General features: G+C 43.5%; 1 long non-coding RNA gene across 4 annotated transcripts in view; it reads right to left on the bottom strand.

Moving 5' to 3' along the window:
• Positions 1 to 979: 979 nt before the first annotated feature.
• LOC119860375 overlaps positions 980 to 24,600 on the bottom strand; it is a 122,838-nt gene continuing 99,217 nt past the window's right edge. For 2 of the 4 annotated variants that reach the window (XR_006273948.1, XR_006273946.1), the window contains 3 exons: positions 22,926 to 23,012; positions 12,121 to 12,208; positions 980 to 2,648 (listed from right to left, as the gene is read on the bottom strand). This is a non-coding gene — a long non-coding RNA (uncharacterized LOC119860375). The remainder of the gene's footprint in view (positions 2,649 to 12,120; positions 12,209 to 22,925; positions 23,013 to 24,600) is intronic. The other 2 variants (XR_006273947.1, XR_006273945.1) reach the window with 1 other exon arrangement.

The following is a 24,600-nucleotide window of genomic DNA, read 5'->3' on the forward strand; positions in this document are numbered from 1 at the left end:
TATCCTGCCTAGCTCTCTCCCCAGCTTTAACTAGTCCTATGACAGTGTAATTGGTGGTTCAGTTGTACTCTTAGTGGGCCTTTGAATAAGCAGGTTTCAAGCAGTCATACAAGAAGCATAGATCTAAGACGGGGTGGCCAACCTGTGGCTCCTTGTATAGGCACCGACTCTGGGGCTGGAGCTACAGGCGCCAAATTTCCAATGTGCCGGAGGGTGCTTACTGCTTAACCCCTGGCTCTGCCACAGGCCCTGCCCCCACTCCACCCCTTCCTGACCCTTCCCATGAGCCTATGTGCCCTTGCTCCTTCCCCTCTCCCCCCCCCAGAGCCTCCTGCACACCACAAAACAGCTGATCGGGAGGTGCGGGGAAGGAGGGGGAGGCGCTGATCGGCGGGGCTGCTGGTGAGCCGGAGGCGTTGTGAGCGGGGGTGGGAGGGAGCTGCTGATGCTTTACTGTGGCTCTTTGGCAATGTACATTGGTAAATTCTGGCTCCTTCTCAGGCTCTGGTTGGCCACCCTGATCTAAGATCGCTGCTGGCTGTGTGCTTGGTATTTCTGGTAGGGCTGGAAGCAGATTGTACAGAAAAATCCTATGAGGAAGCATATTTTCAAGCCTAATATTGCAGACCAAAAAGGTTCAAGTAGTTTTGACCAGGTCAGCCCAGTGCTGGGTTTTTATCGGAATCCAGCCTCTGCACTTTTTAACTTTCAACAATTACAACAAACTGTAAGACTGATGGAATCCCACCATAGCTTAGTCAGTTCTGTTTGCAATCATGATGGTGCTTCGTGGCAGGAGTTTATCTGGAAGTGTGAACCACTTACTTCACAAAAGTGCACTTTCCGTAGTTTATATAGATTGATTTCTTAAACATCTGAAGGGACGTGAGTTTAGGATGTTCTGCTTTGTTCCCATAGGGGCAATCCTGTATGCTCAGCCCAGCCATATGTCTTGAAAGACACGGCAATGGAACCGCACCAGAGCGGAGAGCTAAAGTTGACAAGGAAAGGTGGGGTAGGGCGAATATATTTTGGTAGTTATATTTTACATACAGTATCAATATCTCTTTTGATGCCTGTCAAGATAGACAAAGAACCTCAGATAATTACCAGTGGTGGAAAACCTATGGTGTAATGCTCACAGAGAGTGTGCTCAGTAGCAATCTGGCACTAATCACAAAATAAAACAGCCTAGAATTCCACTTGTGCATTCTTTCTTGTTATAATACAAGCCAATGGCTCTGTCTGTTTTCATTGCACTTGCAAATGGATCTATGTGAAATGAGTTTCAGATGAGTTTTCAGGTTGTAAACTTTTGTGCAGCTGTCCTGTATATCCAGGTCCCCCCGACAATCATACTATATCAGCTGTTCTTTTACATCAGAGACGCTACACTTTTCTTTTGCCTATAACCAGTGCACACTTCACTTCACTTTTCTTGATCTTTAATCATATCAGGATGCACTATATTTATATCTCATATAGACAGTGGGCCAAATTCTCAGCTGGCTTACCCCAACAGTAGCAAATACACCTCTTGGACAAAATACACATTGTAGTCAATGAGTTATGCCAGCAGAGGGCTCCGCCCAACATTCCTTGTTTTCCTAGTAAGGGATGGCCAACAAAAATTAGATTTTTTAAAATATATATAATTATTATTATTGTTATTATTATTATTATTATGGGGTTTTTATTTAACTATTCCAAATAATTAAAGTTATGGGGTCAAATCTGAAGAGATGCTGAGAACCTGCAACTACCCAATGAAGTAATTGGGCTAAATGCAGAGATTCTTATTCAATTCTCGTTCAAGCAAACATCTCATTGAGGTTAGTAGGAAGTCCATTTTACCCAAGTGAGGAGTATTCTGTTCAGGTTCTTGTACTGGACCCATCACCAGAGTATCTGACTGAAGTGCTTAACTTCAGTCGAGCTATGGATTTACACTAGCAGAAGAAATAGCTCCATATCTTCAGGGCTGCCTCAGAAATGACTCATGTCGGTTTCTTTGACAGGCCCAACAAGCACTTTTCCATGCTGATATGGATGAGAAGGAATATCAGATTTTCAATCTGATCTGTCTAAGGGCTGAGCATCTCTTATCCAAGGATCTCACAACTTCCGACAATAGTAAGTTAAGAGCCAAGGCCCAGATCCTCAAAACTTTTTTAGGTCCTAACTTCCACTGACTTCAAAGAAAGTTAGGAGCCATCCTCCCTCACTCCTCAAGCAGGCCTTCTGAAATCAAAGGGGCTCCTGCTGGAATAAAATGATATTCAACATAAGCAAGGGCATCAGCATCTAGCCCTAATTAATTAGGGATGCTTCCCCTCGGAAGGATGTATTACAATTACTATCAATTCATTACACAGGGTTCCACACAGCAGTTTCTTCTGGATATCACAGCTGGAGGCGAGATGCTTCTGTCTGTGATGATTTGAGACAAAGTGTTGCTCTCCTGTCAACTATTCAGAAAGGAAATAGGGGTGAGATGCAGTGACCAATGAGAGTTGGCTTGGGTAGGGGGTTTTAACCTTTAGTCTTCTCCCTGAACTCCGAGCTCCCTTTCTCCTGCAGCCAGTTGGTGTGGGGAGGAGGGGACATAGTGGGTCAGGACAGCTGGAGAATGTTGTCCATGGTGAAACCTGCAGAGAGATACAGAGAGAGTGATGGGGAGGGTGCAGCAGGAATGGTGGAAGGGTCAGAAGGTCAGCCATTGGGGAAGCAGCATCTCCTTCAACCTGTGCCAAGCATGGGCTGGGGAGAATAAGGCGTTTCAGACTAGGTAAAGCATCCTACTCACCCTCCGAAATAAAGGACATTTCAGTTTTGGGGGGCAGGGGGGTGAGATGCAGCATTTGTAGGCATCCCATACAAAATGGTGGCGAGCCAATGGGTCTAAAAGTGACTCTCACCAATGAAAAGCCTGCGTAGGCCACCCCTTTCATCATTCAGATCTGAGTAATGTTGACCAGGGCTGTGCTGAATACATGAAGGGTTTCTTTTGCTGCTATTCTTACAGTTGGATTTGAATCTGTGGGATATTGAGCACCATCCGCTTTCATGGGGTCAATGGGGGTCAAGGGTACGGTGCTCAGCATTATGCAGGATTGGGCCCTTATAATGCAAGCTATAAGGCGTATGTTATGGGCTTGGGCCAACTCCTTGTGAAACCAATGGGAGTCTTTCCATTGATTTCAGTGGGCGCTGGATCAGGCTCTAAGTGAAAATAAATCCAGTTGGAAATTTAAGCCTCTGTCTTTTTGTCCTAGAATTCCCCAGCCTCCCTCCAAAAATGTTTGCAGTTATTAAAAAGGCACAAACAATTTTCACCTGTAGATTGACAGGATAGTGTGCTAAGATATGTATTTAAACTGTTTGTTCACATATATAAATATGCATGTATGCCAATTAGTGATGTCATAGACAAGTTAAATTAAGCAGACATATGCACTACAGTATGGATGAGAAGCGTGCTGATGCCAATACTCTTCCATGATTTATCTTGAAAAAATGTATTGTTTAATATTTTTCATTTCCATAAGGGGGAGCTTGTGCATAGAGGATTACTGGCTGGGTGACTCTCCAACCCCTCTGACTTTACACAATTTTAGTGAATGCAGACCATTTTCTGTGTAAATCCTATGGATTGTGAGTTTAAGAGGTAGCACAAATATTTAGTGACTCAAGCTTCTACAAGCTGTTCTTTCACGCAAGACGGCTATTGACAGACTCAGTAACCAGATCAAGTAAGAGTAAGAAAGGGAAACATTTTTGCATTAACCAAAAATATGTGACTCATGATCAAGTCTAACCTTTGCTTATATAATTATATGAGTAGAAGGTTAATGTTTTTATTTAGCTAGTATGGAATTTTCACAAGCTGATGGTGAAAATTAGTGTAGACCGGATGTGTGTAGTAAACAATAAAACATGTGGAATGAAAAATAAAGTATAAGGGTCCATGTATCGAGATCTGTGAAAAAGATACAAGATATTAGGCCTTGGGTTGCTCAAAGTTAGGGTTGGCTCAAGTGCCTTGTGAATCTGACCTTTAGAAAGCACCCCATATTATAAGGAAACAAACATCTCTATACATTGTAGGGTGGGGGTGTCTCAGTTCAGGAATTTGAATTATAATTTCTGGTTTAAAAATTATTTTTACACAATTGTGGCAAGAAAAATTTTGAAAGACAGGCTATGAAACACAAGTTGTAATTTTGTACATACAAATCAGGTAATCTGAGTTTTTGTTGTGCAATATCTTGGGAGAGAAAAATGTGAAAGCCCAATAGGTAAATGGGTGATTGCAAGTGTCATTTTAGAGGCTAACTTGGGGTCTCTTTGAAAATGGTGGTCTTGATCCTTAAACTCATACAAAGATAATTTTAAGGAATCATGGCCCTGATTCAACAAAGCATAATATCCTGAAAACCTATTAATGCCATGATTCCATGAATCTTCCATGATTCCTGGGGCAAAATCAAGAGCCAATAGTACATGGCATAAGCTCTCAAAAACTGTAACAATCTGAGCCAAATTTATGAAATGGCCATTACTGAAGAGGCCATTTAAAATTTCACTGCAATCTTTCTTTCAAAAGGCTTTATGTCCATTTTCTATCAGTACACCCAAATTCAAGTTTGCATTCATAAATGTCATTTGTATGACCAAACAAGGTCATTAAAACATACCTACCCAGCTCATACATGCATATGGAAATCTGAATGTTTGCATAGAGAAGACTTTGAATGTGGGTTGAGGGGATTTTTTAGGCTGCTTTTGAAAATGTTTCTTTTCATTGTAACTATTTTTAAAACTAATGTATTGAAATGGATAGCACCGACAGCATAACAGACACGTTATTTACAGGGTAGATTATAATGATTCCTTGGAGACATTGTATGTCATGTGTGAGAGTAGCCCTTGATATGGACTTCAAAGGAGGAATTAGTTATTGGATAGAGAGTGTTTAAAAACAATACTTGGCTTTGTCCTAGCTCTGTAATGAAAACTCTCATCAGCCCTGTGACAGAAGCATTATTGCAATATACCCATTGCACAGATGGGTACAGTGAGGCACTAAAAAGGTAAGGACTCCTAACAAAGTTGAGTGTGCACAGCTCTTTGCGGCATTGACTCCACTGGGAATCAAGGTAAGAGCACGTAACAGAAAACCTGAGATTCTGTTGATTGTCAATGGGCTACTAGATCTTAACTTTTTTACTCCTTTTGACAGCGCACTCCGCTCACCAATGGACAATTCTGGGGATTAGCTCTGCCAGGCCAATGCCCCTTCTAGCGGTCGCACTCAGTCACTCTGTCTCATTCTCTCTCTCTCTCTCATTCCAGGAACCGCAGCCTCCTCTTCGTGACTTGTCCCTCCATCCTGGTCACCACATGGTTTCCCCTTCCCGGGGTATATGTAAGGCCCTTCTCACGAGCAGTCTCAGGCAGTCTTCCCTTTCGCTGACACATGGTGCCACTCCCTCAGTGGCTGGCAGGAGAACCCAGAGCCACCCTAGACTCTGGGTTCCAGCTCAGGAACTCTCTAATCAGCAGCCCAGGTCTGTTCCCTCCTGAACCATGCTGCCTTTCCCTGAGCTCTCCTACCTTCTGCAGGGTCTGCCAGCCCAAAATCCCTCCACCTAGGGAATGACTGTAGGCTGCCTTGGCTCTGCAGCCCCCAAATCCACCTCCCTTCTCCCAGGGAGTGACTGCAGACTACTTCCCTGCAGCCCCCACTGTTGCCAGCCTCCTGGCTTTGTAGAAGTCCCGCCTGTTCCTCACAGGTGAGCTTCCCTCTAATTAGCTGCCTCCAGCCTAAATCTCCCTCATTTGCAGCCTAACTAGCGTAATTCCACTCTTAGGGGGCCAATTTGGGGAGTACACCCCATCACACCATTGTTTGGGCAGGTTCTGTACCTTGTATGCCCTGCGTACTTTAAGTCACTCAGGCATTACATACTGAAGTATTCTATTTTTCTATTACTATACATGGCGTTAATTGTGTTGCCTATTTGCAGTAGTCATAAAATTTAACATTATGTGAGACATTATGAAATACAGAACTGACGTATGCACAAAGGAGCCAAGTTGTGGTTTCTGTAGCAACCCTAACTTTGAATATGCTGATTATAATAATATCAGCTCTCTATTATACTGATGCTGCACTGTAATGCATCTATAGACACGACTGTTATATAAATGGCACCCCGGGGACCCAAGGCTAGATCTCTAGCCCTTCAGCTTCAAAACCATTGGTCTTTTTCACTTGAGTTAGAGGCCAGCCTCTTGGCCAGCCACTAGAGGACAACATTGCCGGCTCATGCACACAAAGCCACTACATGTATTGTGTTAACTAGCTTTTAGATTCAAAATGTAAAATGTCTCCGTACAGATTCAGTAGCATTATGCAATGGTTCCCAGCTTCGACATAGCCTGGTGTGTGCAGTCTGGGAGACAAGGGCACTAGGGAGTAGGCAGAAGGAGTACAGGAAGAGGAGGCCGCAGGAGAGTTCGTCTGGTTGCAGATTAGGCTGTTCTGGGGTAGGACACAAGGGGTCCTCTAAGCTGCTGAGGTTCAGAGACTGTGAAAGGGGGCAGGGAAGCAGAGCCTAACCCCTATCCCACCCCACCCCACCGTGACAGGAGATGGAAAGCCCAGCCAGCTACACTGGCAGTGCTGGGGAGAGCAGGGGGCTAAGGATGGTGGATGTCTGGGGGAGGCAGGGTGTGCCGAGTGCCTTCAGAAGGCAGTGGGGGGTTGTGTGGGAGGCAGGGGGTGTTTGGGGTTAGGGGGAGGCAAAGACACGCCTGGTTAACTGTCCCCCCACACACACCTGTCGGGAGCGGGTACCAGGTGCCCAGCCAACTTCACCTTTTACCTGCCAAGCCCAGTAAGATGGGAGACTCCTGCTGCTTCCTGCCATCAAATCTGGCACCCTCCTGCAGTGCACAGGTTCAGGGGCTGCTCCAAGCAAGGCTGCCCTGTGGCCTGCCTGATTCACACAGACTACATCACCGAGTGCGCCAGCAGGGTCTACGTGGGGTGGTCAGAGTGCCACCCATTAGAGCCCTCTGACAATCACACCCCTGTGGGCTGGTCTGGGGCACTGCGTAAAATTGTTTCTCCTGCAAATCTGCCATGCGAGGCAGCTGCCTTCCTGGTTAACCTATAGCTACAGCAGCCTCTGCAGTATCCTTCATTCAACCAATGAAATAGTTGCGTACAAATCAGCTGCATAGAAAGAGCGGTGATTGGTTGAGTTACCTCTGAGATCACAATGGTCTAGGACTCTTTGCAAGGTTTTTCTTTAGATACATGCTTTACCCAGGTGCAATTTGTAGGTCAAAATGGCTGAGACTGTAAGAATTGGATGGTAACAGACCTTGAAACCCAGTGAGGATTCCACTGGTGATATTCTGAACAAAAAAAGCTCTCACCCATGCTTCACATTGACTCAAGAGTCAGTCTAAACTTCAGGTGACAAGACTGGAATCTCATTAATTAGATGAAATGTTGGAAAGTTGTGGCTTCTTTTGTCTCTTGAAGCCTTTAAATCAAGACAGGATGCCTTTGTAAAAGATATTTTAGCTTGAGATAGGAATCAACTGGTGAAAGTCTATGGACTGTATTATGCAGGAGGTCAGACTAACTGAGCATAATAGTCCCTCCTTGCTTTAAAAATCTGTGAATCTCTGGTGATTTATTTGATTAAATTAGCCCCTGTGAAATAAAGTCCTCTTTTTAGTTATGAAATATAGACCTACATCTAAAAGTGAAGCAGACAGATAATGAAGAGATGCAGTATCAAATCACTGTAATGTTTTTCTCTGAAGACTAGAGGAGCAGTCGGTCCAAAGAAAACTACTTAGTAGCTTCAAGCAGTTGGAAAAAAAAAGTACATTTACTTGTTAAATGTCTAATAGTCTCAGATGTCTACAGTACAAAGGAAAGTATTTGACCAACTTAAAAATTTTATGGTTAAAATAACATTCAATAAAAAAATGCATTTTTGCAAGACTGGTTAAGAAACCACATAGTTAAAGGCGGGAATTCCGGGAAAACCCCTAGGGTAGCCACGTTTCTCTGAGGGAGGAACAAGACTGGGCAAAGAGGGGTCCTTTTCCTGCTGAAGCAATTGGCTGCCACGCAGGTTCACAAGAGTGGGGAGGGCAGGGGGTGGTTTCTTCCCTGAAATATTGCAGTTCTTTCACTCGAACAGCGAGAAAGTTTTACAATGGAGCCACTTTCTGCCCCTGGCAGGAATGGAATGAAAACACTTTGGCCAAGGCCTCTCAAAGTAACTCGTGATTTGGGATACCTCAATTTTAGGGGACCCAACTTGAAACACATGAAAGGGGCCTGATATTCAGACATTGCTGAGCACCCATCCTTTGTCAATCAGACCCCTTTAAGGTAAGTCACACTGGGCACACACAAATGGACGCACACAATGTCACGAAGGACTTATGCTCTTAACTCCCTTAGGACATACAAATAGCTCCTTTTTAATACTGTGGTATTACCTACCCAATGGCCGCGATCAAGTTTGGAGCCTCATTGTGCTAGGAACTGTACAAACACAGATAAGACAGGTCCTACCCCAGACACACACAAAGAGTGGGGGATGGGGATAGAACATACAAGCTAATGAGTGTGGTAATGAAATGTCAGTTTCCTTAGAGCAATGATCAGCCTTTTCCCAACTTGGTGAATAAGAATAAACCAGATATCTCCTGCATTGCATTAGTTGAACTTTAGATATAGAGAAGAATTTGGCTCTTTAGGCCTGATTTATCCAAGGCATAAGCAAAAGCAACTCCATTGGCTTGAATGAAACTAGGGATTGATTTTGGGACCAATCTTATTTAATCATTTTATTACTGGCCTTGGCACAAAAAGTGGGAGTGTGCTAATAAAGTTTGCGGATGATACAAAGCTGGGAGGTATTGCCAATACAGAGAAGGATCGGGCTATCATACAAGAGGATCTGGATGACCTTGTAAACTGGAGTAATAGGATTAAATTTAAATAGTGAGAAGTGTAAGGTTATACATTTAGGGATTAATAACAAGAATTTTAGTTATAAGCTGGGGACGCATCAATTAGAAGTAATGGAGGACGACGACGACCTTGGAATTGGTTGACTACAGGATGACTATGAGTCGCCAATGTGATATGGCCATGAAAAAAGGTAATGCGGTCTTGGGATGCATCAGGCGAGGTATTTCCAGTAGAGATAAGGAGGTGTTAATACCGTTATACAATGCAATGGTGAGACCTCATCTGGAATTGTGTGCGCAGTTCTGGTCTCCCATGTTTAAGAAGGATGAATTCAAACTGGAACAGGTACACAGAAAGGCTACTAGGATGATCCGAGGAATGGAAAACCTGTCTTATGAAAGGAGACTCAAAGAGCTTGGCTTGTTTAGCCTAACCAAAAGAAGGCTGAGAGGAGATAGGATTGCTCTCTACAAATATATCAGAGGGATAAATACCAGGGAGGGAGAGGAATTATTTAAGCTCAGCACCAATGTGGACACAAGAACAAATGGGTATAAATTGGCCACCACGAAGTTTAGACTTGAAATTAGACCAACGTTTCTAACCATCAGAGGAGTGAAGTTCTGGAACAGCCTTCCAAGGAAGCAGGGGGGGCAAAAGACCTATCTGGTTTCAAGATTAAACTTGATAAGTTTATGGAGGAGATGGTATGATGGGATAACATGATTCTGGCAATTAACTGATCTTTAAATATTCATGATAAATAGGCCTAATGGCCTGTGATGGGATGTTAGATGGGGTGGGATCTGAGTTACTACAGAGAATTCTTTCCTGGGTATCTGGCTGGTGATTCTTGCCCATGTGCTCAGGGTTCAGCTGATCACCATATTTGGGGTCAGGAAGGAATTTTCCTCCAGGGCAGATTGGAAGAGGCCCTGGGAGTTTTTCACCTTCCTCTGCAGCATGGGGCATGGGTCACTTGCTGGAGGATTCTCTGCACCTTGAAGTCTTTAAACCATGATTTGAGAACTTCAATAGCTCAGACATAGGTGAGAGGTTTATTGCAGGAGTGGGTGGGTGAGATTCTGTGGCCTGCGTTTTGCAGGAGGTCAGACTAGATGATCATAATGGTCCCTTTTGACCTTAGTATCTATGAGTCTATGAAACTGAGTCCACTTGTGCCAGGGCTGGATTTTGTCTGGTAAAATCATGGTGCAGCCCAAAACTCTTGCACAATCACTGCCAAGTGGGTGTGATTTCAAGGACAGCAGGTGGCAGTGGAGAGATTTGGGACTCCGTATTTCACTGAGTCCTTCACTCCTGTTTCCACAGAGGTTCAGTGGGAGACGGTGCACTCAAAAGATGAGGAAACACAGTGTAGTGGGAGCAAATAAGAGTGACACCACCATTTCCCTGGGAAGGGAAAGATCCCCAGTTTGGGCCAGCCATTGCATCCCTGAACTATATGGGGTCAGGAGGACCACTTCTCCCCTAGCCTCTATGGCTTGGATAGAGCTCTCCAGTTCAGGCTAGCTACTCCTATTCTAGCCTCCAGGAGTAGGATGAAGAAGTTCCCTGGCACCTGGACAGTGCTAGAAGACATGATCTCTGCTGCTATCAGATCCCTGACTCTTGGATGGGCTGAGGAGAGAAGATCATGGACAGTGGCACAGCAAACAGTGGATTGGGCCAGGGAGGGGGAGAGGAAGGGAAGGCTTCCAGTAGGTTTCCGGTATAGGGTGGTGTTTATGTGACCATCGCTTATTAGCACTGTAGTGTCCAGGAAATGGATCTCTTGTGTGGACTGGTCCAGGCTGAGGTTGATGGTGGGATGGAAATTGATGAAATCCTGGTGGAATTCGCTCAAGTTGAGTCAGCTTTGGATGAAGTTCCCAATCTTAGGTTACATCTACATTGCATACCTGTTGTGGCAGCATGTAGGGTAGCTACATGCTGCAGTGAACAGCAGGCTGTATCCACGCTACAGGGTGAAGCCACATGTGTCAGTAAAAAGCGATGGCAATGGGGAGTCGTCGATGTCTTCTTGCCACTGGGAAATGCTCCAGCAGCGGGAAACTACACTGCTAAAAATATCAGTGGACATAGAGGAAGCACTGCTTGGGCAAATAGAGAGCCCTGTTGGGTACATACAGGGGAGGTCTACACTTAAAACACTGCTTTGGCGCAGCAGTACTGCTGTAGCACTTAAGCGAAGATGCTTTTGCGCCAACAGGAGAGTTTCTCCCATCGGCATAGTTAATCTACCTCCCTGAGAGCTGGTAGCTACGTCAATGGGAGAAGCTCTCCCACTGTCATGGCGCTATCTACATGGGGGAATTAGGTCGATATAACTACGTCACTTGGGGTGTGAATTTTTCACACCCCTGAGCAACGTAGTTGTACCGATATAGGTCTGTAGCATAGACCTGGCCACCAACAGGGATCAGGAGTGTCTTTATTCTACTCACCTATTCAGTGTCTCACCATCTACAGTGCTATTTATACCTATCCTAGGGTGGCTTGGAGTAATATGTACCCTATACACCACCAAAAGCAGCATGCTGTGCAGACATACTCATAGAGCTGTGTGACGTGTTTGCAATCTAACCAGAAACCCGACAGCTTATAGGTTTCATTACAAACTCAAAATGCAGAACAAGTTTGCTTTAAAAAAAAAAATTATGAACTTTTTGAGCAAAGCTAGGCCCAATTTTGAGTGGTTTTGGGCCTAGTTTCAAATGACCCAGGGCTGTGATTTATAGTTTCACATCAAAACCACAGGAAATTTATGGTTTCTTCTGGGTTAGAGGTGAAACCAGGTGAGATTCAGTGGTTTTGACTGAGTTTCACTTGGACTTTTAGGCTTTGTTTGAATCTGAAGCACAAAGTGAAAGTCAGAGACGTGAACCCATATGAACCAAACCCAACAATCAGCAGCAAAAAGTACAGTGGAATGGAAAGATTGCTTTGCACACAGCTCTTGTGGATATATTCCTTACAGCAGCCTTGTAAGATGGTCATTAAAATGTACCAGCTCAGGCACAAAATCCCTTCACCCACCCTTTCTCATGGTGACTGGTTAATGAAAAAACTAAGGATGTGTTTACCTGTGCGTCAAATAAAATGTACTCACACACGGGAAGTAGAACTTCACAAGGCTGCCTTAGAGTCATGCTGGGTCTTCCATCTTGGTTGCTATCAATGGGAGCATAAATTACGACTGTTATTGTGGAGAGGGAAAAAGAGCAAAAGAACAAATATAGCCTTGCGATCTCTGATGGGGGTGAGAAATGGGCAATTCACCACCCTGCGAGCATGTGTAAAATTAAAGCTATAAATTGCAGACACACTGTATGCAATGGTTTGCCTGAGCGGGCAAGGTGATCACAATGAAAATATCACCATACTGATAAGTGAATGACATGGCAACAAGTTGCTTTGGATCCCAGTAGATGGTTCTTTTAACTCCATGGCTTGCACCACTCTGCACCCCTGTGTTCCTTCTTGAGCCTTTCATCCTTCTAAAGGTACAATATAGAATGCTACAAAGACTATGGTGTGTGATGAGAGAGAGACCTCATTAAAGAATGGAAGTTATGCTCTCATATCTGTTAATCTGAATCAGCTGTTTATTGTGTCCCCATCATGGCAACCAGAGTAATTTGTTACCTTAACATCCCCAGTATGCCCTGGTCCCAACCAGACAGATCACAGCTCATATCTTCTTTCTGCAGTGGATGTGAGTCTAGTTGAATGGTGGGAAAGATACAGCTTTGCAACCAAGTGACTAATCTCAGCATCTATGTCCCTGCATTACGGTGATGCAAGCTGGAAGTGAAACAAACACTTTCCTCGACCAAAAAGAAAAAGAGTACTTGTGGCACCTTAGAGACTAACAAATTTATTTGAGCATAAGCTTTCGTGAGCTACAGCTCACTTCATCGGATGCATTCAGTGGAATATACAGTGCAGAGATTTATACATAGAGAACATGAAACAATGGGTGTTACCATACACACTGTAATGAGAGTGATCGCTTAAGGTGAGCTATTACCACCGGGGGGGGGGGGGGAACCTTTTGTAGTGATAATCAAGGTGGGCCATTTCCAGCAGTTGATAAGAATGTCTGAGGAACAGTGGGGAGTGGAAGGGGGGGAATAAACATGGGGAAATAGTTTTACTTTGTGTAATGACCCATCCACTCCCAGTCTCTATTCAAGCCTAAGTTAATTGAATCCAGTTTGCAAATTAATTCCAATTCAGCAGTCCCTCGTTGGAGTCTGTTTTTGAAGTTTTTTTGTTGAAGAATTGCAACTTTTAGGTCTGTAATCGAGTGACCAAAGAGATTGAAGTGTTCTCCAACTGGTTTTTGAATGTTATAATTCTTATACATTCATAGATACTAAGGTCAGAAGGGTCCATTATGATCATCTAGTCTGACATCCTGCACAATGCAGGCCACAGAATCTCACCCACCCACTCCTGCGAAAAACCTATTACCTATGTCTGAGCTATTGAAGTCCTCAAATCGTGGTTTAAAGACTTCAAGGAGCAGAGAATTCTCCAGCAAGTGACCTGTGCCCCATGCTCGAGAGGAAGGTGAAAAACCTCCAGGGCCTCTTCCAATCTGCCCTGGAGGAAAATTCCTTTCTGACCGCAAATATGGTGATCAGCTAAACCTTGAGCATATGAGCAAGATTCACCAGCCAGATACTACAGAAAATTCTTTCCTGGGTAACTCAGATCCCACCCCATCTAACATCCCATCACACGCCATTAGGCCTATTTACCCTGAATATTTAAAGATCAATTAATTACCAAAATCATGTTATCCCATCATACCATCTCCTCCATAAACTTATTGAGTTTAATCTTAAAGCCAGATAGATCTTTTGCCCCCACTGATTCCCTTTGGAAGGCTATTCCAAAACTTCACTCTGATGGTTAGAAACCTTCATCTAATTTCAAGTCTAAACTTCATGGTGGCCAGTTTATATCCATTTGTTCTTGTGTCCGCACTGGTACTGAGCTTAAATAATTCCTCTCCCCGTCCGGTATTGATGTCTCATTTGTGTCCATTTATTCTTTTACATAGAGACTGTCCAGTTTGACCAATGTATATGGCAGAGGGACATTGCTGGCACATGATGGCATATATCACATTGGAAGATGTGCAGGTGAACGAGCCTCTGATAACGTGGCTGATATGATAGGCCCTATGATGGTGTCCCCTCAATAGATATGTGGACACAGTTAGCAACGGGCTTTGTTGCAAGGATAGGTTCCTGGGTTAGTGGTTCTGTTGTGTGGTTGCTGGTGAGTATTTGCTTCAGGTTGGGGGGCTGTCTGTAAGCAACGACTGGCCTGTCTCCCAAGATCTGTGAGAGCGATGGATCGTCCTTCAGGATAGGTTGTAGATCCTTGATGATGCATTAGAGAGGTTTTAGTTGGAGGCTGAAGGTGATGGCTAGTGGCGTTCTTTTATCTTCTTGTTGGGCCTGTCCTGTAGTAGGTGACTTCTGGGTACTCTTCTAGCTCTGTCAATCTGTTTCTTCACTTCAGCAGGTGGGTATTGTAGTTGTAAGAATGCCTGATAGAGATCTTGTAGGTGTTTGTCTCTGTCTGAGGGGTTGGAGCAAATGTGGTTATATCGTAGAGCTTGGCTGTAGACAATGGATCGTGTGGTGTGATCTGGATGAAAGCTAGAGGCATGTAGGTAGGAATAGCGGTCAGTAGGTTTCCGATATAGGGTGGTGTTTATGTGACCATCGCTTATTAGCTCCATAGTGTCCAGGAAGTGGATCTCTTGTGTGGACTGGTCCAGGCTGAGGTTGATGGTGGGATGGAAATTGTTGAAATCATGGTGGAATTCTTCAAGGGCTTCTTTTCCATGGGTCCAGATGATGAAGATGTCATCAGAACACCACTAGCCATCACCTTCAGCCCCCAACTAAAACCTTTCCAGAGCATCATCAAGGATCTACAACCTATCCTGAAGGATGACACATCAGTCTCACAGATTTTGGGAGACAGGCCAGTCCTTGCTTACAGACAGCCCCCCAACCTGAAGCAATACTCACCAGCAGCCACACACCACACAACAGAACTACTAACCCAAGAACCTATCCTTTCAACAAAGCCCGTTGCCAACTCTGTCCACGTATCTATTCAGGGGACACCATCATAGGGCCTAATCACATCAGCCACACTATCAGAGGCTCGTTCACCTGCGCATCTACTAATGTGATATATGCCATCATGTGCCAGCAATGCCCCTCTGCCATGTACATTGGCCAAACTGGACAGTCTCTAAGTAAAAGAATAAATGGACACAAATCAGACACCAAGAATTATAACATTCAAAAACCAGTTGGAGAACACTTCAATCTCTTTGGTCACTCGATTACAGACCTAAAAGTTGCAATTCTTCAACAAAAAAACTTCAGAAACAGACTCCAACGAGAGACTGCTGAATTGGAATTAATTTGCAAACTGGATACAATTAACTTAGGCTTGAATAGAGACTGGGAGTGGATGGGTCATTACACAAAGTAAAACTATTTCCCCATGTTTATTCCCCCCCCTCCACTCCCCACTGTTCCTCAGACATTCTTATCAACTGCTGGAAATGGCCCACCTTGATTATCACTACAAAAGGTCCCGTCCCCGTCCCCCCCCCCCGCTCTCCTGTGGGTAATAGCTCACCATTAAGCGATCACTCCTCGTACAGTGTGTATGGTAACAACCCATTCTTTCATTTCTCTATGTATATAAATCTCCCCCACTGTATATTCCACTGAATGTATCCGATGAAGTGAGCTGTAGCATCATGAAAGCTTATGCTCAAATAAATTGTTAGTCTCTAAGGGTGCCACAAGTACTCCCTTTCTTTTGTGAAATACAGACTAACATGGCCTGCTACTCTGAAACGTCTCTTTACCGGAATCAGTCTGGTTGCTGCTAGGAGCCCTTTATCGATCAACTCAGCCAGGGTGTCAGTTTTGCCGCATGCTAGAGACCCCTATAGACTGCTCAGGCAGGCTGTCAGTATGGGGTGCAGGCTACAGAGCCCTAAAGTCACTCATTGTGTTCTACAGAACCCTCACAGAAAGACAAAGAATTGTTACTGATGTAATGGAGCAAATTTTGAGACCAGTCAGAGTTGCATTCACATAGGCTGGAAGGCAGATTTTGGATACAGCTCCTATGCCAAGATCTTCACGAATGGGTATCTAAAGCTAAGCTGCTATATACATAGTTAGGTGCCCAAATAGCTACAATTTCAGAAGTGCTGAGCACCCAGCAGATACTACTGCACTCACGTCCGTAAATCAGGCCACTTATTTAGGTGCCTAAATAGAGATTTACACATTTAGGCTCCCACTTTTGAGAATCTCAGTCCTAGTATATACACTTCCCGATTGTATCTCATTGTTTTGACATAAAGAGCTTCCACTAACTGGGGATGCAACAATCATGAGAGTAGGAAGACTTTTTTTAGGCCCTTCCAAATTAAATCTCCCAACCAGCTCCTTCTTATTTAAATTTCACATGTGAAGTACATAGAACTACAAAAACTAATTTTCAGATTATTGACCTGCAGTAAAGTTCATATCATTTCTGCAGTGTTAAAGAATCAATACTTCATCTTCAAAACAAAGCCCAGAAGAGAAATTCTCTTTAGTATGTCAACAGATGTAACATCTCTTTGCAGTGTAACTGCAGTTATGTACCACTTCCCACACATGGAATATTTTGCTGCCTAGATATAACATTATTGTGATCTTTAACCTTATGTGGGGGATTGTACTGCACATAAAACTGGTGAAACCTAACTGTGGAATCAGATGAACACACAAGGAAAGATCTTTTTGTTCCTCTGAACCACTGCGGGAGCATTGTCTGGTTTAGCATGCACAACATTTAGCCCATTTTAATATTTGCATCAGTCTCATTTTCCTCTCTCTTTAATTCAGTTTTCCCTCTTGTATCCCTCATATCCTCTCCTTTTGTAGTTTAGAAACTCAGCAGAGACCAAAACTATTAGAGCAGGAAAAATGACTCTGGTTTCATTAGGTAGGAATAAGTGACCCAGTCTGGATAAAAGAAACCAGCATGAACTAAACCCTAATCTTTTCCGAGATTCAATAAATGTGGTTAAACTTTGTTATTTCTTCTTACTATCCATGTTCACTTACTACTGTGCTAGCAGAGAAAGAAGAGAAGATATTTCACCATTAGCTCATCAGGTCTAGTCCACTCTGTCTTGAGATGATGGAATGCTGTTACCAGATAAGGGTCAGTCTACACTTAAAAGTTAACATAGTTACTTCAGTCAGAAGTTTGAAACAACCACACCCCTGACCAGCATTGCTACGCCAATGACCAGCGTAGACGCACCTATGTCAATGGAACATTGTCATTCAGGGAGGTGGTACTCCTACACAGATGGAAAAACCCCTTCTGTCAGTGTAGGATGCATCTACATAGCTATGTTGGTACAGCCTCCATTGTGTAGACACAGCCTGAAGTCTACTCAGTAATATGTATAAATAAATTGGGGGCCTCATTTAGTTCTCGGTGGTTAGCTATCCATATCACAAAACCACTTCTACAACTGCCACGAATTGGGTCCCTTGTTGGAGGTGATGGAATGCTGTTATCATTGGAAGATTATTTCAAGTAATGGGCATAAATAAGTCGTGGTGTCAGTGGTTAATTCTCCACAACATAAACAACCTCTACAGTGGACACTCACTGATATCTTTGTTGACAGCAAAACCAGATACTGAACTACCCTCACACCGGGGCTGAAGCACTTTGTGAAACTGTTTAATACGTGTTTTGAGCCATTTGTTAGTTGATTAACCAAGAGTTAATTATCTCAGTGCATGTACCTGGGCTGATCTGCAGCCCATGCAAGTTACTAGTTTGCTCCTGCTGTGTAACTGCAGTCTTGTATGTTGGCTAACATTGCCTGCAAGCAGGTAAAAGACTCCATTGCTGCCACTAATGTTCATAAATCCAAGTGATTTGTCCTCAGTCCCGAACCAAGGAACAGTGGGGGAAATTTACAAAGTTGCCGTCTGTCTTATGCAGTGGAAGAGGACATGGTGTGAGCCTCCTACAGCGTCATGCTGGTTTCTTTGGGGAATTAAAAAGAAAAAAGGAGAGCTCAGATACTGTGACAAATACCTGCTCTCAAACAGTTCAGGCTGCTCAGAAACAGGATTTCTCAAAAACAGGACGTTCCAGAGAAAGCCGGTGTAAGGGACTTGGGCATAGGCAATCCTGCCTAGCAGTCACATCTGGACTGGTGCCACAGGTCAAGGCCAGCCACAAGGCAGCAGTCAGCAAACAGGATGTGGAGTATTTGCTAGATCCTGAGTCAATTGGCAAGAGTCAGGGTGAGAGTCAGGCTGGGCTCAGAGACCGGAGACCAGATGTAGTTAGTAGGCTGGAATCAGGAGGCCAAGTCATGGTCAGATAGTCAAGCCAGGGTCAGAGATCAGAAAACAAGGTGAGGTCTGGAGTTAGAGCACAACAGTAGTCTATATAGTTGCCAAGACAACCTGCTGGGGTACTCTCCAGGGTTAAATAGTGAGCATGGGCTAATCAGAGGGTGCTGTCATTCTGAACACTTTGGGCAGTACTTCCTTTGGTGCCTGATCTCCTCAGTGCTTCCTGGAGGTGGCTTTGCATTGTGTCCTGGTGGTGATGTGGCAACTTCAGCTGTCCCAGGTGCTGCAGACCTGGGTTCTAGGGTCCCCAGGATCCTTACAGCCACTGGTGAGATTTCTAGCCCAGTTTTGCACACCAAGGAGCTTCAGAGAAGCATTTTAATTTGGGGGTGGATAAAAATATGTTTCCCCTGTTGTATCTTTGCAACTCTGGTGACTGAACTGTTTGAGAGGAATTCAGCAAAATGCCTGTTGTTCTGTTACAACTTATTGAGCCTGAGTTATTATGAGAGGTTCTCTAACATGGATGATTTATTTTAATGGTACTTGGTGGCATTGGTCCACGTTCCAGTCAGGTATTTCATGGTTAAAAAGAAATAACTGGATGTGAAAAACAGCTCTGCATTCCTGAATCTTGGAGTTAGAGTCATGTTAGAAAATATCCATGAGATAGGGTTGCCACTTGTCCAGGTTTTCTCCACATTTTTCCTTTTTTGCGGTAGCTTGGAAAACTGTCAGGACGCTCAGTACACACTGCCCAGTCCAGTTTCATGGGCTCAGGATCAGCCTGGATGTCCCAGTTTTTTGTACCTCACAGGTAGCAACCCTAACACAGTACAAAGTAGAAAAGACCTTACAGCAAGATACCAGAGAGTCCTGGGCAGGGGAAAGTCTGGAGTGATGAGATTCCTCACAGCCCTAAACCAATCCACTGACCTGCTCTTCATTGGGTCTTCCTGGCCTCCAGGGTAGCATTCTATAAGCCTGTACAAATTCTCTATATAATACAAAGTATATTTGAGAAAATGAAATCTCTGTATTCTCTTCAAGTTCCAGCCCAACATTTTCAATTCCCCTACCTTCAGATTCAGATTTCACTAACACCACAACGAACTATGCAACTTTAACTCTAAACCCCCACCCCCATCCCCCAGTAAGAGGTGGAGAGGCCTGGAGAAGAGGATGCTGGAAGTTTGGCAACCCCATGGGCGTAGATTTAAGACTGCAATCTGTGGTCTGGGGCAGTCATGCATCTCTAGGTGGAGGAGGAGAAGCTATGAATTGTTAGGTGGCTGAAATTTTTGTTTGCTGTGGTTTGGCATATACTGTATATAATTATTCATATTACAGTAATACCTACAGGCCCAAACCAAGATCAGCGCTCTGTTGTGCTAAGCACTATATAAGTATGTAGTGAGATACATTCCCTATTCCAAAGACCTCACAATCTAAATAGACAAGACAGACAAAGGATAGGAGGAGAAACAAAGGCACAAAGAGGTGAAGTAACTTACTTAAGGTCATACATCAGACCAGTGGTACAGTCAGAAATTGAACTCTACCACTCTGACATTCAGACTAATGCCCTGTCCACTACCCTGCATTGCTGCTCTTAAGATGTTATTTGCAATTAGAGCTGATTGGTAATTTTCCAACAAACATTTTCATCAGAAAATGCCAATTCATTGAAGCTGAAACCCCCAACCCATCATAATCTGTGGACAAGAAGTTGAATTCGTCAACTTATTTGAGTATCTTGGCTCCATTGTCACCAAGAAGGGAGATTGCCTTGCTGACATGAAACATCGAATCAGCAAGGCGACAGGGGTTATATACACTGTTTGGGGACCTCTGTGGCATCAACTTGATCCAAGACATACATCTATCAAAGCAGCAGTGACTTCTGTCCTCTTGTACGGCTGTGAAACCTGGGCCAGCATAGCAATGCAAATGTGCCAGCTGCACTGTTTAGACATGCAACAGAATAACGTATTGAAGGCATATAATGGTTTTATCATGTTAATAATGAGCAGGTTAGGCATCGCACCAACCAGCCTCCACTGTCTTCCCAAGTGACTCAATGCCAGCTAATGTGGCTTGGCCATCTGCTCCTTATGCCAGAGTCCGTAGCAGCCCACCAGATTTATGCATTCAGTCCAACGAAAGCTGGACGGAGAAGACTTTCTGGATAGCCCTACACATGCTGGACGGATATCATAGCTTCTGACCTCACCCATCTCAGCCTTAATATAGAGCAGGCCACAACATTGACAGGAAACCGGGTTCTCTGGAAATGGATGATCTAAAGTGTGCACTCTATGCTCCATGAGCAGGAGAATGAACTAATGAATTGAAATCGTTGGTGGGAATGGGTCAGTTTCAACTAATCTCCTGGTTCAAAATACTTTAAAAAAAAAATTCAAAATTGGGGAATCTTCCCGTTTTGACATTTTTCAGGATTTCCTGGTTCAAAATGACTTTTCATTTCAAAATTCTCATTAATTTATACTTTAAAAAGGGTCAAAAGATAAATAGGTCACAATCAAAATGAAACATTTCAAAATTATTAAAATGAAATGTTTTGATTGACCGGCTCTGGGGGGTTGTTGTTTTTTTCAGATTATCAATTTGTGAAAATTTTCAAAATTTTGAACTTTTGTCCCTATTCGGGACAGAAAAAAGTTTTGAAATCACAAAAACTCTCAGGACAGGATAACGATTTCTCTCCCAGCTGTACTTGCAATGCCATTCAGCAAAGTGGGGCAGCTATGGGGCCTGACCCTCCTGTCACTAGCACCAGTTTTGCACGGGTATAATTCCATTCATACAATTAATCTTCTCCTCACTTCCACCAGTTTAAGTGACAAGAACATCAGGCCCATAGAGTGTGCATCAGGAACACATCAGGCCAAATTCTTTACTGGTGTTAATGGACGTAGCCCATCTGACTTCAATGAAGTCATTTATACTAATAGAGAATTGGGCCTTTTGAAAACAAGTCATCAACGTGTGCTCCAGACTGAACAAAAGTGACAGGGAGACAACATGTGAAAATTGCCTCTACTCATGCTCTCAAGGCATCCATCCCAAAATGAAGGCTGGAGGTGTTGACGAGCTTCAGCAATATGCAGATGAAAACAAGATAGGAAAAGCAATTGAGGGAGAAAAGTAAATAAACAAAGGAGTATTTCAGTTATCTTGGAGATGAAAGGTTCTTTTAAACTGGCTTTATTAGCTTTCTAACACAAGGCTTCAACTTTGCTTGGAAGAACACTGGATTCTCCATGGGATGCCAAATCATGAATCTGTCTGAAAAAATCTCTTTTTGAAATCTCTCTCTGACACTACTAAAGGAAAAAGCTGTGTTGACAAAAGTGCCCATTGTGCCTGACATATTCTGGCCTACTTCGTTGTTTTAAGAGATATGAAGGAGGTTGGGAGTAACAGATTTATAAACACTAAGCAAACCCTGTCCCTTTAATCTGAAATCTGTCTTGGTTTGCCCTCAGGTTGACATTTATTGTTTTAAAACCTTGAGAAAATGAAGTGAGGAATTGCCCATTCCCATCAGTTTCAGTCTGAAATGTTTAAAGTGCACATATTTCATCTAGTGCCAGGTCCAGGATCACAGCCAGGTCTTGTTTGACAACCAGATGACTTACACAAAGGGGTTCCCCTTATGAAAACATTTAGATATGTGAATTGGCACACACGAGCACATCACAACATACCCTCTTGGAAGCCAGATCGCAGTCATATGCAGGGCATATGGGCTGCCACATTAAAAGTGCATTGCCACACAGAGCTGAGAAAGATTGGATTGAATAATCAAGCAGGCCAAATTTGGGGTCATTTTATATTTCGCTGTAACTCATATCTGCTTAAGGGCATTAAATGGAAACAATTTGAACACAGAAAATGAAAATTGACCACACATTGCTGGGAGGTAAGTAATGCTGATCTACCAGTTTGCTATTATTTAATACATTTAGAGTCTGTGTTTCCAGTACAGGAATAAATCTGTCCCATAAATCTGCAGAATAGAAAGAGGATGTTAAGCATAGAGCAGAGGAGTGGTATTTTTTTTAAGTTCCTCTGTTTTCTGATCATTCTTTTTATTCACTAGTTTGATTTCCATCTTCCGTTAAATCATTTGTTCCAATTCACTTTAAACAAAACTATTGTTTTCAGACCTGCCATTGCTTTTGCCTCCCACTGATTTAAAACTGTTCAAGTAAAAGAAAGCTTAGAAAACATCCAGAGTATGTCTTCACAGCAGTTAGACACCCACGGCTGACCCATGCCAGCTGACTTGGGCTTGGGCTGCAGGGCATTGCAGTGTAGCCATTCGGACTTGGGCTGGAGGCCAAGCTCTGGGACCCTCCCACCTCGCAAGCTCCTATAACCTGGCACAGGCCAGCCACAGGTTTTTTATTGGAGTGTGGACATACCCTCAGTGTCTTCCCAGATCATAGCCAGGTTGCCAGGCCCACGCATTCAATAGTCATGAATCAGCACTCCAACAATCATGAAATTGCCTTAAAAAAAAAAAAAAGAAAAGAAATTTTGACCGTTACAAATTTGGGTTCTTTTTATTTGCCTTCAGTTTTGAGCCTTTAGGGTTTCACATTTTCAAATTCTTCTGCACAACTTTTTTTTATATATAAAATCTGAGATTCCCGTGTAATCCCCTGACTCTTAGAGGTGGGTATTTATGTAAAACTCCTGATATCATGAGATTTAACACTGGTCTGAGGATGATGCCCACAATACACTGAGCCAAACCAAATATGCAAAGACACTATGCTCCTCCTTGATGAACTACTGCGAAAAGAGGAGTCTCCCCTACTCAGAAGTTACAACTCTCATTCCACTGAGCATGTAAATGCCTGCTATCTCTCTCCAAAATCCCAGAATACATGAGATTTTCTTGGGTTGGAAACTAGATATCATTTAATTCCAACTGCATCAAATTAATGGGGAGCATTTTAAAATAAGTGCCGACAATATACACGTAGGACTATACACAATCCATGTTATGGAGGATTTGAATGATTCATCATCGATCATTGTTGACCGATGGGTTCGAACCATATGGCCAGTCTGTCATTCTTATATTATATCTCAAAGTTTGGTCCCACTCTTAAAAGTGACTTCATAAAATTGGCACCTCCTGTTCAGCAGGTCTGCGTTCAAAATATTTTGTAACTTTAATAAGTTGTCACTACATTTTACTCCTACTAGCTCTTCTGAGCCAACACAGCGAAGGGTATAGATTCATATATTCTAAGGCCAGAAGGGACCATTGTGATCATCTAGCCTGACCTCCTTATAACACAGGCCAGAGAACTGCCCCAAAATAATGCCTAGAGCAGAGCTGTTAAAAAAGCATCTAATCCTGATTTAAAAGTTGTCAGTGATGGAGAGTCCACCACACCCCTGTTCCAATGGTTAATTACTTTCACTGTTAAAATTCCCAGCTTGGGTAAACACATCCATACTAGCTCCAATCCAGCTAGCATACTAAAAATAACAATGTAGCTGAAGCTGCATGGGCCACAGAGTAAAGGCTATCCACCCTGAGTACAATCCCAGCTGAAACCCTCAGTACGTACTCAGTGCCATTTTTAGTGTGGTAGCTCAAACAGAGCTAGCATGGGTATGCCTGCCCCAGCTGAAAATTACACCTCCAGCGCCAGTATAGACATACCCTTGGACTGCATGAGCTGGATCCTATTCCTTATTGTGCATCAGCCTTGGGACTGCTTAATAAGTTCCAGTCAGTTACACTTGTGCAAAGCCTCAAATATGATGGCACTGTGGGGTTTGAGAGAGGTCACTCAAGAAGTGATCTGAAGAGAGTGGGGCTGCACAGGTGTAATTTAGGGCTGTTCTGCAGAAGCTTTCATCACTGCTGCTGATGCATGAGAAGGAAAGGAGTAAGATTGATTTTTGGAGCCCTGGCTGAGTTTGCAGGGCTAGCCACAGAGCTGGAAGGAAAGTGGTTTTCGTGTCCAATGAAAATTGTTGAGAAATCAGATATTTTTCCCCAACACAAACTGGAACCAAAAAGTATTCACACACCAAAGATCTGGGGGGAAAAAAAATTGGTTCGGGTCAATTGAA

Source organism: Dermochelys coriacea, chromosome 8, assembly GCF_009764565.3.
Source record: "Dermochelys coriacea isolate rDerCor1 chromosome 8, rDerCor1.pri.v4, whole genome shotgun sequence".
NCBI classification, from domain to species: Eukaryota; Metazoa; Chordata; order Testudines; family Dermochelyidae; genus Dermochelys; species Dermochelys coriacea.